Consider the following 15,612-nt stretch of genomic DNA (forward strand, 5'->3'; position numbering starts at 1 on the left):
CCAGCCTCTTTGCACAGCATGGATGCGAACTTGCACTGTCCAAGCTGTGTGACTCATCCTGCACTCCCAGCGGCAGTGCTTTAACTGGATGAGCCACTCGGGGACCCCAGGTCTCTCTTCTGACACAGGTTTACACACTGGAAAAAATATGTGAGAAACAAACTGCATTCTGGACTGAGGGGTTTGAGAAACTGCCTGCAACTTGTTTCCAAACTAGATTCCCAATGTATGCGAAGTCACAACATGTCAAGGTTAGGTTTTTAAAAAAAAGACTTTTTATTTTTCAGAACTGTATTTAAAAAGAAAAAATGAATATTTAAGGAGTACTCTTTAATAATTCACCAATGTCATCCTGGAAACCTGCCAGAAAGATTTTCCCTTTAAGGCCATCTTGGGACACCCTCATACTAGCATATGGTATGTAAGGAATGGAACCAAGGCCTGAGGCATTTTTTTGTGATGACAGCATGGAGAAGACGTGAACACAAGTTCATGTTTAGCCCTGTGTTTCACGGCTTAAAACAAAACAGCAGGATCAAAATTTGTCAAAAACCAACTAAATAAACTAAATATCTTTTTTATCCATCTAGTTAGAGTGTGCAGTATTCTGAAGTCATACACAATCTTAAAACCTGCTTAAAATTACATTATGTAGACCACTTTAATTGTACAGCACTCCACCCTTAAAATCCACAACAAAAGATGATTAACAGAACAGCTAATGACAAATATAATAGCCCATTTTCAACTCACTTTTATTGTTGTATTTCCCTCCTCCTTAATTTCTCATTTTTCTCTTTAGTGTATGTGACTCAAAACCAAGCAGCACAGCTGGGGAGGTGGGGGGCTAATACTTAAATACACTTAAGAATGTAACTGCAAAACAATTGTACACACTGAAGAAGGTGTTAGCCAAAACCTTTGCCCATATATCTTAATTTGTTTTACTTTAAAACACTTTCAAATACACTATTTGGAGCACCTACTTTAGTGTAATTTGTGAATACAATGAAAATGTGAAAAAAAAAAATTTGCAATCCTAGGCTTGTCCTGACACCAACGTAACCTTCACAAAACACTTAGTACTTAAGTTAAGAGAAATGAGTTTCATGTTTCTGAAAACATAGAAGTCAGCAAACAATTTCTGAAGGAACATGCTTTTGTCTTGAAGTCTGGTGCCTCCGAAAGCTGTGTGAAGATGGTAAAATAAGCCAGAAGGTATTGTGTGGCCATAATAAATCAAAACCTCTTGTCAGCTAACCCGGCCCAAAGAATAGCCCTGCCCCTCTTGCTTTCACAGGTGCCAATCAAGGCCATTTTTCTGCTGTTTAACTGAGCGTCAGTATTTCTTGCTGAAAGAAATACAAGAAAACAAAACTCTTTATATTGAGAGAGAGAGAGAAAAAAGATTCAGTGAAGGTGAAAATTGGGGCCACTTTTTAGTTTGGTGAGAATGAGCGCCAGATAAAACTTTGAAAAGCTTAATCCATCCTGATCAAATAGCATCTCTAATAACATGTCTCTGCCCTGAATTGCACTGTATTATCACCTAATAGATGAGCCTTGTTGGTGTCTTTCTCTTTTCTATCTTCTTTGATTTCTCTATATGCACCCAGACGTTCCATCCAAGCCCTCATGCAGCAGAAGCCACATCACAGTCTATTTAACCACAAAGTGCATCATGCAAGGATTTCCATTCTGATATACATTGCACTCTGGTCTAATAGAATACCTCACACAGCAGACTTAAAGTGAAAATGCTGAGTTTCACGCTGTAATTTCAGCCAGTGCTCATTTTCTCAATAATGATTATCTCCTTCTATCTCTGTATGTAGATGGTACCATGTTTCCTATCTAACATAACTTGTCCAGTGGAAACAAACACCCAATTCCTTAAAAGTATAGCAAAGTACAATAAAGCATAGTAAAAGCATGGCAAAGGACAGTTTAGCATTGTAATACCCAGAGAAGTATGGTAAAGCACATTAAAAAAACAGCGCATGCATAGTAATTCCACAAGAAAAGTATAGGAAAATGCAAAATTACTGATTAGATTCTGAAAAAAGTTACACTGAATTTGGTTGCAAGCAGTTTTAACTCCAAAGTATTTGAGGGGTAATTTGGTCCAAATAGATTCTAAACAAGTATTTGTGAAGGTTTTTTAAAAGATAATCAGGTTCGGTGGAAAAAAAGAGATCCTGAGTTTTATCAATAAATGAGTACATGCAGGAACATAATTCTAACCCACTTGACTACATCCCAACAAGCTAGTATTTCAGAACACTGTCTCTCCCAGTCTTCCAAAATCCAACTTGAAATATCTCTGAATCAAAGATGAGGGTTACCACAACACCCTTCATGTAGGTATATAATACATAAATAACATTTAAAAATGTTAATCGATTTAAAAAATAAACATTGTTACATGTAGGTTTGTGACTAGAATCCTAACCCCACCAGTAGAAAGATATTAAACTGTTCATAGCTTTCTAACTAAGATGCCTAACATACCCTTTTTTTCAGCAATATCTTTTGAATTGGTCTCTAACGTTTCTTTTTAAAGGCTATACTATACTATAGCACTGAAAGAAAACATATAAAAATAGTTATATGTTTTGACAAGAAGTCTTTGTTGTCTTAGGAGCGTGTTTTTATAGCTATTTACGCATGAGAAAAGATTAAACCTAAAAACCTACATATTTCACATTAAATTAAAAATTATTTAATGTATTAACATTATTTTTAGCCAAATAATATTTATTAATAATTGAAACAAAAAAAGGGATTCTATGTATGGAAAGTTGTAGTTGTATTTGTGGCAACACAGAAAAGAAAATACTTTTAAGTATTTTAGGTATTGCACTTGAAAATGACTTAGCAGTTAATATAGAAATGTAGCACTATACCAATTCCCACCTGGCAAAGGTTTAAAACAAAGATGGCTTTATTCACCTATTGTTAAACGAATCCCTTGGTTAAATGGTTTCTCAACACAATGGATTTCAGTTCACTGAACTGAAGTGTGATTGCTGTCTTTGGTTCATGTAATGGATCACTTGGTTTATTTCTATGAGTTAACAATTATAAAGTCTAAGAGTAGAGGGCCGAAGGTTAATGCCTGGCCGTTCGATATTGTTCGAGTAATTCATTCTTATTTTGTAGTAAAGGGCCACCCACGAACTTACCGCGTTCCAATAAAGCCACTGTCTGCCTTAATGCTTAAGTATAACATCTAACTACAGTGTGGGTGTGTGTGTGTTTAGTTTGCATGTGTACAAGGCAAACACATATTAAGGATATTATTATAAAAGATTTATTTATTTTTAAACTTTTTTGTTTTATTGCCTATTATTAAAAATAATTTGAAGTGTCAGACAGGATGTTTTGGTGTCATCATGAAAAATTAAAAAGATGAACAAAAACATATTCTTGTGTAAATATAGGCATAATCTCAAACTTATATATATATATATATATATATATATATATATATATATATATATATATATATATATATATATATTTCTTAGCAGCCGCCCTTATCCTTATTTTTACATACAATTACCCATTTATACAGTTTTATTGGAGCAATCTAGGTAAAGTACCTTGCTCAAGGGTATAGCAGCAGTGTCCCCCACCTGGGATTGAACCCATGACCCTCTGGTCAAGAGTCCTGAGCCCTAACCACTACACATATATATATAGAGAGAGGACACACATAGATGTACATTTGTGAATAAGTGAATAGGTACATTCATCATTAAAATTCCTGTCTATAACCAAATTACCCTTATATATTTTACAATACTGTACTTAAGAAAATGCAGTTTGAGATTATGCCTATATTTACACAAGAATATGTTTATTTTGCTTTAAACACAAAAACATTGCTGGTGAGCGTGACAGAAAAATTGTTACAAAATACTGCAGGAGAAATTAATTAAAGCGTAGTTATCTCAGCATCTTTTAGAACCAAGTCTACAAATAGTTGTTTCTGTTAAACTGCAATGAAAGGATATCTAGGCCTCACAGAAACAAAATTCAGAACCAAAGTGCAACTCAGCTTCTAAAGAGGAAAAAGGTCTGTGCACGTTACATTTTACAGCTTCACAGCTTCACAGTCCAAGTCGGTTTGAAGTGCAGAATTCTGCAGACTTGCTTCAGGATGTGGCCAGGGTACCTGCCAGCCTTGTATTTCCCAATTCTGTGAGTGCCTTCACTGTGACTTGAACCATTGACCTTCCGCAATGCAGTACAGTTCAATGAGCTACACTTATTCTAGATATTAATTGACATGTATACAGTAGATTTTAATAGGCTTCCAATAAATGTTCTCTTCCTTAAAGAACTGGCATTTACACCTCTTATGAGAAGCTACCCACACATCTATGTCCCTGTTGTCCATGCTTTGGTGACTACTGACAAGTGTCAATGTGTAATTACAAAAGACACAAGATTTCTGATTCTGCAATTAAGATGTTACATTGTAACTATGCTACAATATGTGTAATAACTGTGTTACTGCAGTGTAGTTGAGAGACACAATGTAAAGTGTTACCCAAGTTTCCGTTTGATTGAATAATGGTAAGATATGCAATGAACATTAATAATTGTGCAGTTTGTTAAAAACCGATATGCACATAGTACAAGAACTGAATAAAATACTGAGGGGTAGTTGTACTAAGATGGGCCAGTCGCAACGCAAACATACTGCAATTTACATTTCTAAGAGAAAATATGTTAATAAAGTGAGCAGTAATATACTAATTTAAATATCTATTATGTCCTCTTAGCGAGATCTCTAGCATCGCAAGAGTCGTGCGACATTTTGAATAAATAATGAATGAGCTTGAGGGGTTAGCGGCACATGTGTGCAGTCTTGCTCCAACACATTGGAGAAACCAGAAATGTCATAGAAATTTGTTTTCAAGGCTTCTAAGTATACCCTTGCTTTTAGGCAAAAATAGGTATTTGGGCGTTCGCCTGAAAAATGCATTGAGCACAGCAGTCAAACAAATTGCAATTGGCAGCATTAGTACATCTCATTATAATATTTGAGATGTAATATTGCCATCTCCTTTTTGCGAATTTATGCAGGAACGCCCATAATTGCATATTCATCTAAGGCTGAACTGCAAAGCATTTTACCCTAGGCTTCCTACTCATTTCCAACTAGTCTGCGACTATTGCGACAGCCGCAACACTTTAGTACATCTACAACTGAAAATACTGTAATACTACTGGAGTACTATTTCTTTTATAGCTCTTTAACATACCATTGCGAAGCATTGGAAATGTTAATACATTTTTGTTGGGAAGAGAGAGGATAACATGATGTTAACTGGGTGACCTGCAAATGACAAAATAAGGTTAAAGGGAAAAAAATATTAGGAGGTATCAGTATTGTGTCAAGGAGTAGCGTTTCAGAGAAACACATTCATCAGTTTAAAAATAGGGACAGCATTAGAGAAAGAGGTGCATAACACTCGACAATCTGGAGAGAGAGAGAGAGAGAGAGAGAGAGAGAGAGAGAGAGATAGAGAGAGAGAGAGAGAGAGAGAGAGAAGGGCAGTCATTGCAGAGGATAAACCTTGGGTGCTCTGTATGTCAAGGAGAAAGATTATTAGCAGAGAACCTCAGATGTAAGACATATGCTTCAGCAGTCACTCAAAGATTAGCAGCATTAAAGAGAAAAAGATTACCGGATTGCTGAGCTAAAGTGCCAAAGAACTTGGTGAGCTGAGCCTGCGCTGCCTTAAAATAATTAAGCCAGCGAAGGAGCCCTTGCCAATTTGGGATAATTCAATTACCAGATTAACTGTAGATCACAGACAGACTGACCAACTGGAAAAAGGTTGGCGGGGGGGGGGGGGGGGGGGGGGGGGATGGCTTTATTGAGTTGCAAGTCCAGTGGAACTCTGGACAAGCAGCCTAAACGTCCCAATGCAGCCCTATCCCTGCTGTGGCTTTCTTCTGTAGCATAACCACGACTTCCCTATCAATGACATGGCTTCCCTATTAAAACCAGCCCTGGCCTACATTAAACACAGGGAATGAATGCAAGGTACCAGTAATCCAGTCCATCAGAGCTTAATGCCTAAATACCAACCAAAATAAACTACCTACAAAACAAAATGTCATGTCTTACTTTTGAAGGTCAACCACAACCAATTGTGTGACGGCTCAACTGAAAGGAAGAGTTTCTCCCTGATGGATCTAACAACAGCCTCCCAATTCAGACCATCAACCCAATATTGTAGTCTATGAATTGACAAGAGGGACATTTAAAGGCAATAAAACACATAGAATAATAACTGCAAAGTGCACAAGCTATATCTTATATAGTAGTCTCCGCATATAGGAACACCTCCTAAGAGAACACTTCAGCTTAAGGAACAACCTTGTTGTGAAACAGAATTTTCCCATTCTAAATGATCTGCCTAAAGGAACAGGAATAGGAACTTCGCTTTAAAAAAAAGGTTTTGGCATTGATAGTGATTTTGTTTCTATCGGGTTTTGTAACCTGATAACTCATTATCATCTAACGCAGATTCAAATGGTCGATTCCATCTTTTCAAAACTGACTTGTCATCGTGCAGAGTAATCTAGAGCTGCTGCTGCATTTTTTAACGTGTGTAGGGGTGCTGTGTTAATAACCATTGTGTTAAAATCCATTCTCATATTCATAATTACTGTTGGAGCCTCTGCTGCATTTTTACCATATGTAGGGGTGTTTTGTTAATTTAGTTTGTCAGTGATTTCCATTACACAAGAGTAGATGTTAAAACTTTATGCTGATTTGAACTCAGCTCTCACCAATATAAGCACCAACTAAGACGTAGCTTTACAGTAAACTAATGTGATCCATCTGTGTCTCCATCCATTTGCGCTTCCTTCCATATTATGATGTAGATATCCTGTCTGGTGTTGATGGCTGAAGTGTAATGCTGGCTCCAGGGATCAGCTTATTGCCTCCCTAGCGCATCAGCACACACAACGGCTGCGATGCTGGCTCCAGGGATCAACCACAGTGCGGCCTCCCCAGCGCATCAGCATGACAACTAGGGTACATCTCTGGGGTCTTCAAGTGGGCACCTTCCATCCTCTGTGTTTCGTCGACTAGCCCACGACACCTCAAGAGGGCTCGACGGTGATTCTGCGTCCCAGCATCACCCCCCTCCGTCCCCCACTCAACTCAGCCCAGCTTACTTACCTTTACATTAGCGTTTCTTTCTTTCTATTGTGCTTGAGATCCCCAGCCAGAATCTTTCTGTCTCAACCACAGCCAGTTGCTGCTCCTCTCTGCTGCTTCAGATAAGTTCTTCACTGTGCGACGCAACTCTTGGCCACTGAATCCGACGTCTCTAAGAAACCAGGTTGTAGAGTGTGCCACAAATCCTCGACAACCCACCTCCACTGGGTAAACCTGGACTCTCCATCTCGCTGTTCCGCTTCAGTGGCTAGTTGAGCATACCGCAGTTTCTTCCTTTCATATGCCTCATCTACAGCATCCTCCCATGGCACTGTTAACGCTACCAGGTGAAGGCGTGCTGATCCAGACCACAAGACAATATCTGATCGAAGGTTAGTGGTGGCAATCTCAGGCGGAAAAATAAGCCGTTGACTAACATCTGCCAGCATTTTCCAGTCTCTAGCAGCTTCCAGTTGTCCTGGGCGAGGATTGGTTTTAACACCTTTTCTTGGTGGTTGCTCTCCTGGGCGGAGGAATGTTGTCTTTTGCATGTAATGTTTTGATGGAACAGGTGGCAACTTATTGGTCATGTTACGCTTGTCTTCCAATGCTAAGGCCAAACATCGCAGCACCTGGTCATGGCACCAAGTAAACCGTCCTTGGCTAAGAGCCACCTTACATCCTGTCAAAATGTGCCTTAATGTTGCAGGTGATGAACACAAAGGACATGAGGGATCCTCTCCTATCCAGAGGTTTAGGTTCTGTGGTGATGGGAGAACATCATATGTTGACCTGATGAGGAAACTGATCCTGCTCTGTTCCATTGACCATAGGTCTTGCCAGTCAATCGCGTTGTTCCACACTCTCCCATCTCATCCATTCTCCCTGCTTGGCCTGGTAAATGGCCTTTATGCACCTCATCCTCTCCTCCTGCTTTTGCACCTTGTTGACTACCAGCTTCCTCCGTTGAGCTGGGGCTGCCTTGTGCCATGTAGGAGGAGCTGAACTGAGACCGAGACCCCCTCTTCCATGAAGAACTTGCCCCATGATATCACCAATTCGAAGGGCAGCCTTTACATCCTCCACAGCTTTCTTTGCCGCCCACTTTCTTCCAGTTTTCAACACAGGTGCTGCCTCCCTTACGCATTTGTCGCGTAACTCTACTAATGTCATTTCCAGTCTGACCTTGGCACACTTAAACTCCTCGTTTAGAGCGGAGACTGGTAGCTGCAGTATTCCTTTACCATAAAGTCCTACTTTGCTGAGACAGTGTGGAACTCCCAACCATTTCCTGATGTATGAACTAATTAAAGCTTCCAGCTTCTCTACTGTTGTCAAAAAAACCTCGTACACAGTCAGTGGCCACAGCAACCTCGGCAGTAGACCGTAGAACTCCTGAATCACTCTTGTACACTCTGTACGGAACTCCATTAGGCCCTGGAGATGATGACGCCCTTGATTTTTTCACAGCTCGCTCTACTTCTTTCCACTTAGGTGCACAGTCCTCCATTTGGTATTCTGGTGGATTGATAGGTGGGATGTCTGAAGGAATTGACATAGGCTCCTGCCTTTTTTAATCAGTTTATTAACGTTAGTTTGTCAGTTTATTATTATAGTTTATTAACATACGCTTGCCTATTGCTTTTCTCTTACTTATTCTGTTAATTTCATATGTTAATGTACGTGTGTCATAGCATAAGTAATAAATACATTTGTATTTATTGATTCATATCGTGAACATCCCCCGGAACACCGTTAAATCCATTATTAAAAAATGGAAAGAATATGGCACAACCGCGACTCTGCCTAGAGAAGGCCGTCCACCAAAACTCAGTGACCAGGTAAGGAGGGCATTAGTCAGAGAAGCAACCAAGAGGCCAATGGTAACTCTGAAGGAGCTGGAGAGATCCACACCTGAGATGGGAGAAACCGTTCATGGGACAACTATAACCCGGACGCTCCACAAAGCTGGGCTTTATGGAAGAGTGGCGAGAAGAAAGCCATTGCTGAAAAAAACCCATATCAAATCCCATTTGGATTTTGCCAAAAGGCACGTGGGAGACACAGCAAACATGTGGAAAAAGGTTCTCTGGTCTGATGAGACCAAAATTGAACTTTTTGGTCTTAGCGCAAAACGCGATGTGTGGCGCAAAGCCAACACTGCTCATCACCCTGAGAACATCATCCCCACAGTGAAGCATGGTGGTGGCAGCATCATGTTATGGGGATGCTTTTCATCAGCAGGGACTGGGAAACTGGTCAGGATTGAAGGCAAGATGGATGGAGCCAAATACAGGGAGATTCTAGAGGAAAACCTGTTTCAGTCTGCAAGAGACCTGGGACTGGGGCGGAGGTTCACCTTCCAGCAGGACAATGACCCTAAACACACAGCCAAAGCTACACTGGAGTGGGTTAAAAACAAGAACCTGAATGTCTTAGAATGGCCCAGTCAAAGCCCAGACCTCAATCCGATTGAGAATCTGTGGCAAGACTTGAAAATTGCTGTTCACCAACGGTCCCCATCCAACTTGACAGAGCTTGAGCAATTTTGCCAAGAAGAATGGGCAAAAATTGCAGGATCCAGATGTGCAAAGCTGGTAGAGACTTACCCAAAAAGACTCACAGCTGTAATTGCTGCCAAAGGTGCTTCTACCAAGTATTGACTCAGGGGGGTGAATACTTATGCAACCAACAAATGTCTTTTTTTTGTTTAATTAACTTTTGTGTCACAATAAAAAATATTTTGCACCTACAAAGTGTTAAGTATGTTGTGTAAATCAAATGGTAAAAATCCCAATTAAATCCATTTTAATTCCAGGTTGTAACACTACAAAATGTGGAAAAGTCCAAGGGGGGTGAATACTTATGCAAGGCACTGTATATATATATATATATATATATATATATATATATATATATATATATATATATATATATATATATATATATATATAATACACACTTTATATTTGTAGATTTATTTTGTATGTATTTTTAATTATACACTTTGATATGTTTTCTTTATTTTGCACTTTATTTTTTGTATTATATTTACATGTTGAGCACCATATTTGTTTGTTTGGACCTCCCTGTGCAAGTGCCCCAAGTGCCCCAAGTGCCCCTATATATATTATTCAATCAGCAACTTTTTTCTCAAACATACAGGTAGGAATAGTTAATTATTATTATTATTATTATTATTATTATTATTATTATTATTATTATTATTAATAATATTATTTCGACATAGACTGTGATATTTTTTGTTTTGCGCTAGCTGAATTGAGAGGGGGGGCCTTCTCATAGGACTTGTCCCCGGACCCAAAATTTCTGGCTGCGGCCCGGAGCACGAGAGATCACAAACACAGCAAAAAGCCAGTGACACTCAGAAAACAAACACTACCTTGTGGTTTGATAGTGCACACGAATGCTCCACATCTTGGGGCCAGCCCTGATGGTAAAGTGTATAATCCTACCGTGGAGGAAAATGCCCAAATATAGAGAGTGTTTCGGATGCAACATACATCAAGATTGTTGACGGTCAGGCAAAACTAAAGAAAACACATAAGTACTACTGGCAAGTTCAAGGAGAGCTGGCTGTTACTGGCCTTGCATGGTGTGACTTTGTCACGGACACCAAAAGTGACCTTACTGTAGAGTGCGTTGTTAGAGATGCTGCCCTGATTAATGTAATGAAAGATAAGCTTGATGTATTTTAGTACAACGCATACTTAGATGCCTACTTTAAAACAACTTTGGTAATTATAATGTAGTGTAATCATTTGTAATGTAAAAGTAATTTCATCTAATTGTTTGCAGTTCGCATTTGTAAAATAAGCCATGATAAAGTAATGGGATTTTTTTTTTTTTTTTTTTTAATAATATCAATTAAAAAAAAACCTTTAAAATACATGTGTGCTGTTTGTCTCTATTTCATGGTTTGTAAAGGGTGTATTGATCAATGATGCATTAAATTTATAAGCGTTGTGTTTTGGTTTTTTTTGTTAATTTATCAGACATCTGACCTCTGAATAAAATGTAACAGAAACTCATCGTAATTAATATTAAAGATAGTAAGAGGAATAGAATTAGGGAGTGTAAACAGGAAAATGCCTATGATTGATAAGCATGTTGATGGAATATACAGTGTGTTATTATACAATGTAGGCAAATTAGCTTTGAAAATTTGAAATGTATGAGACTAAAATAATAAAAAACAACAGTCTTAAAAATCTTATTTTGTTTTATTTATACAAAACATAAACACTGTTGTTTCATGTGGGCTTGCCTCCAGTGGAACTGCAGAATCCCAGGTGTGGTGCACTTTATGGCTCTCTGAGCCAGGATCCATAGGCGAGCAATGAGTTGGGTTAGTTCAGTTTCTTCCCTGCTGAACTGAACTTTATTAGTCTTAAATGGTGGAATTATTAATTTTACTCCAACATCAACCAGCATCTTCTCAATGAGTAAGTCTTTATCTGTCATGCATTCATCTCTAGGTTCCAGAAGACACAGAATACCTGAAAGCCTTGTTATTTCTTTGTCAGAGATGGATCCAGTGAAGAGTTTTGAGATTAATGTGATTGCTCCACATGGGGCAATGCCAATCAGTCCTTTGACTACTAAATAGTACAACAGAGAATGTGTACTTTCCAGGAGGTGGCCTTCTCCTGTAGTCATGATCCATCATGCTTGCAGTGGGTTCTGTGTTGTCGGTTTCTCGCGGGTCTATTGTTTCAGCAACAGGGGTTCAACAAACATGGCTGACACCAAGTCAAACACTTGTCCTGTCAAAGGGCCATTCCTTACTTGGCAATCGTTCTTTCCAATAGTTCCACTTAAACCGGTAGGGCACGGTCCCTTTATTGAAACGTGGTTGGCGAAGTAAATATGTTAGAGGGGTTTAAGTGCAGAGTGCAGACATATATGCTTCCTCGTCTTATTTGAAAATCCACACCCTCATCTCTTTTAATTGCCTGCACCCACTTGTTCCACAACTCAAGGTCGCTTGGGAAGTCGTGGAATCCAAAATATGTTTGCTTCTGTCTTCTGCTAGTGTTTGCACACTGTGGTACACTGCAAGAACTTTTACTTTTCGTTTCCTCCATTTCGAGTCTGTGGCGGAGTGTCCCGCCCCTATTTATTATTATTTGTATTTTTGTTAGCGGCGCGGATAAAAGCGCCGAGTCTTTTTTTATTATATTTAAAAACCCCGTGAGGATGCATGGCTGATCAGCTACTGATTATTTAACTAGCTGACAGTCATGCATCCTTACCAAACGTGTGCAGACTCTGGCCGAGGAATAATAAGATAATTAACAACTAGTTAATCCCTCGGCCAGAGTATATAAACCTGCAGCTCTCTGCACTCGAGGTTGGGTGTACAGAGGAGAGTACGGGGAGCGGAGAGAGCGAGTCACATTTAAAAAAACAATTGCTAAAACGTGCTGGATTCTCCAGCACGACACTTACTTGTTTGTTTGTTGATTCGTTTGGCCCTCGTGCCCTTTTGTTTTGTGTTTTGTTGTTTTGTTTAAATGTTTTGTTTTGTTTATTAATAAATACGCTGAGTGCCGTAGCATTCAGCTTCACCCGCCCATCCACTGTTTTGGTTTCTACTTCCTGGTCCGTGACGTCACCACTGCGAGCCAGACTGTCACAGAGTCACATAAACACAGACGGCAGAAGTAAAGATACCCTGCAACTCAAAGTTCTGAACCCGGAAAAGTGAAAAGGGTCAATTGTATTGTATGTGATGTGCAATGCTTTGAACCAGTTTTATTGTATTCCACCTTTTGACTTTCTGTAAAATAAAGGAAGGAGACGCTTTCCACATCTATTTTACTATTATACTTGTGTTCTCGTGCATGTTCAGGAGGCAGTGTGGTCCAGTGATTAAAGAAGGTCACCAGTTCAAACTGTGTGACCCAGAGTAAGTCACTTAACCTCCTTGTGCTCCAAGATGTTACATCAATGTCTTATTGTAAGTGACTCTGCATATAATGCACTGCTCACTGCCTACCTCTGTAAAGCACTTTGTGATGGTGGTCCACTATGAAAGGCACTATATAAAGATATTATTATTATTATTATTATTATTATTATTATTATTATTATTATTATTATGTTTGTAGTGTTGCTGATCTATGCCAGATTAAAAGAATTTGCTTAGGGGAACCATTTCATAAAAATGATATATTATTTCTGGGGCGTAACCCCCCAGTGGTGTAGTCATTAAACTTCAATTCCGGCACGGCTTGTAAGCCGTTCCCAGTGACAACACTTTCGTTTCATGTGGGGCCTAAGCACTACAACTATATAAAGCAAAAAACAAGACTCGCCCTGTCCTTTTTTTTCGCCCATTGCCTCGTCACCACGTTTACAACAGATTCCCCGTTTCGGGGCAGTCAGTTCATCGCCAGCTTACCTCCAAAACTTTATGGTCATAACACTTTCGGTCATAACTGTTTTTTATAGACATAGCCTGTTCCTTGAAATAATTTAATGTGCTCCAGCAAACTGAATATACTGTATTTTATTGCCATGTCACAAATGTTTTGAAGCATGAGAAATATCAACAGCATGTATGTAGTCAGGTTCCTGATTCTTAGTGCTGATTTTTTTTCTCTCAGTGAGCATCTAGGAAATCCATCTGCAGATTGAATTTGGAGCTCTGGGTGTCTTCTATCAAGATGCTACCTGAATGGTAAAAGGAACCTAACACTTGATACACTTTGTACATCAAAGTGAATACAAACAAGCCTCAAGACTGTGTTAATGAGTGTCTGCTTTACAGAAAAAGAGTTATAATATTGAAAATATTCACAATCTGAAAATTACCCCCTTATTTTTGAGTGGCATGGTTACAGTGTTGTATTTAAAAAATATGTACCAAGGTTTCATTTAGTTTTTTCTTTGGTTGACTAGCTATCTCTGATTAGTCATTCCTTCAACCATTCAAAATAAATCCTGAAATGTAATCCTAAACAAACAATCCATTAGGAAATGCAGCCAGGTACTTAGAGCAAAGTGCTTTAAGATGGATTCAAAGCCTGCTTTAGCCATTAACTCACTGTCAGACTTTGAGGGCCAATTACTTAACCTGCTTTTGTTTAAAACTAACTAAGTGGGTTTGCTCACTATAATGGTTAACTTGTAAATGAAATAGCTCCTCCTTTGATAGTATAATTAGAATGTTGCTGTATGCCTAATTGAATGGTGAAGTTCATTACTTAAGTGAGCTGTCTGAATTCTAGCCTAGGCATGAACCTAGCTCAGGAGATATATTCTGTAGACATTTCTTTAACTGCATGGGGTGAACTGCTGTGATCCTTAAATTATCGTAATCTTAAAGATGCAATTCTCTTTAATACAGTTTAGAAGTATCATGTGTTGCTGTCATGGACTTGCCACTACTGTATGCTTCATGATATAGCCTACTATTAGCACTGGGAAACCTAACTGGCATGAGAACAATTATAATAAGCACATTTGACATTTTATTATCAACCCTGCCTCAGCCAGCTTTTGTCATTTAAAATTGAAGCATGTTAAAATGGTGGTTGTGTTTGAATATATTTATTTCAGTTCAGACTTTTATTTCAGTTCATTTTAATTCAGACTTTTCTTTACATAGAAGTTTGCAGCAATATCATGTTCCGAAGGTGACTGTGGCAGGGATGTTTGGACAATTGGAAAAAAGAAGTCCGCACTGAATTACTTGCTGAAGTACAGGGTAAGTTTGCTGAACTTACTAATATACTCTCTTCTGAAATTAAGGTACAGATGTAGTCCTGGACAGCTCCCCAACTCCTGAATTGGCCGTAGGGAGGGCATTCCGCTCCCAGAGACCAGTTTCGGCGGCCCCAACGTTTTGCACCGGAGTATTGTTGGGATGAAGATGGACGACCAATCTGCCATCACTGTGGGCGGAGCGGGCATATTGGCCAACAGTGCCCCCAGAATGCCTCTTCTTCCTTGACTTTAAACGAGGACTCCCGGCCGCTATAGGGTGAGTAGCCAGGGTAGAAGTCGAGAACAAATGCCCACCTCCCTTTTTGACTGTTATTGGAGCATGCCCAGGAGTAGAGGTTGAGATTGGGGGCATTCGAGTACCTTGTCTGTTGGATACAGGTTCTCAGGTAACCTGTATCCAACATTTGTATTTTCAACCTAAACCTTTTTTCAGAAGTGGCTGAAGAACCAGGGCAGACAAGATGCATCTCAGATTGAATGGCTGACTTAAAATCCCATATATTGGCTATGTTGTCTTGGATTTTGTCATAGGTGGGGTGCAAGTACCAGGACGGGGGTTATCCTAGTAAAGGATGAATGTCTGGGAGTTGAGAGTGGCATCCTAGGCATAAATGTGATTGTGGCATGTTGGAAAGAGGTCTTTGGCGGTGCGCTACTACAACATA

Source organism: Acipenser ruthenus, chromosome 5, assembly GCF_902713425.1.
Source record: "Acipenser ruthenus chromosome 5, fAciRut3.2 maternal haplotype, whole genome shotgun sequence".
In the NCBI taxonomy this organism is placed as follows: domain Eukaryota; kingdom Metazoa; phylum Chordata; class Actinopteri; order Acipenseriformes; family Acipenseridae; genus Acipenser; species Acipenser ruthenus.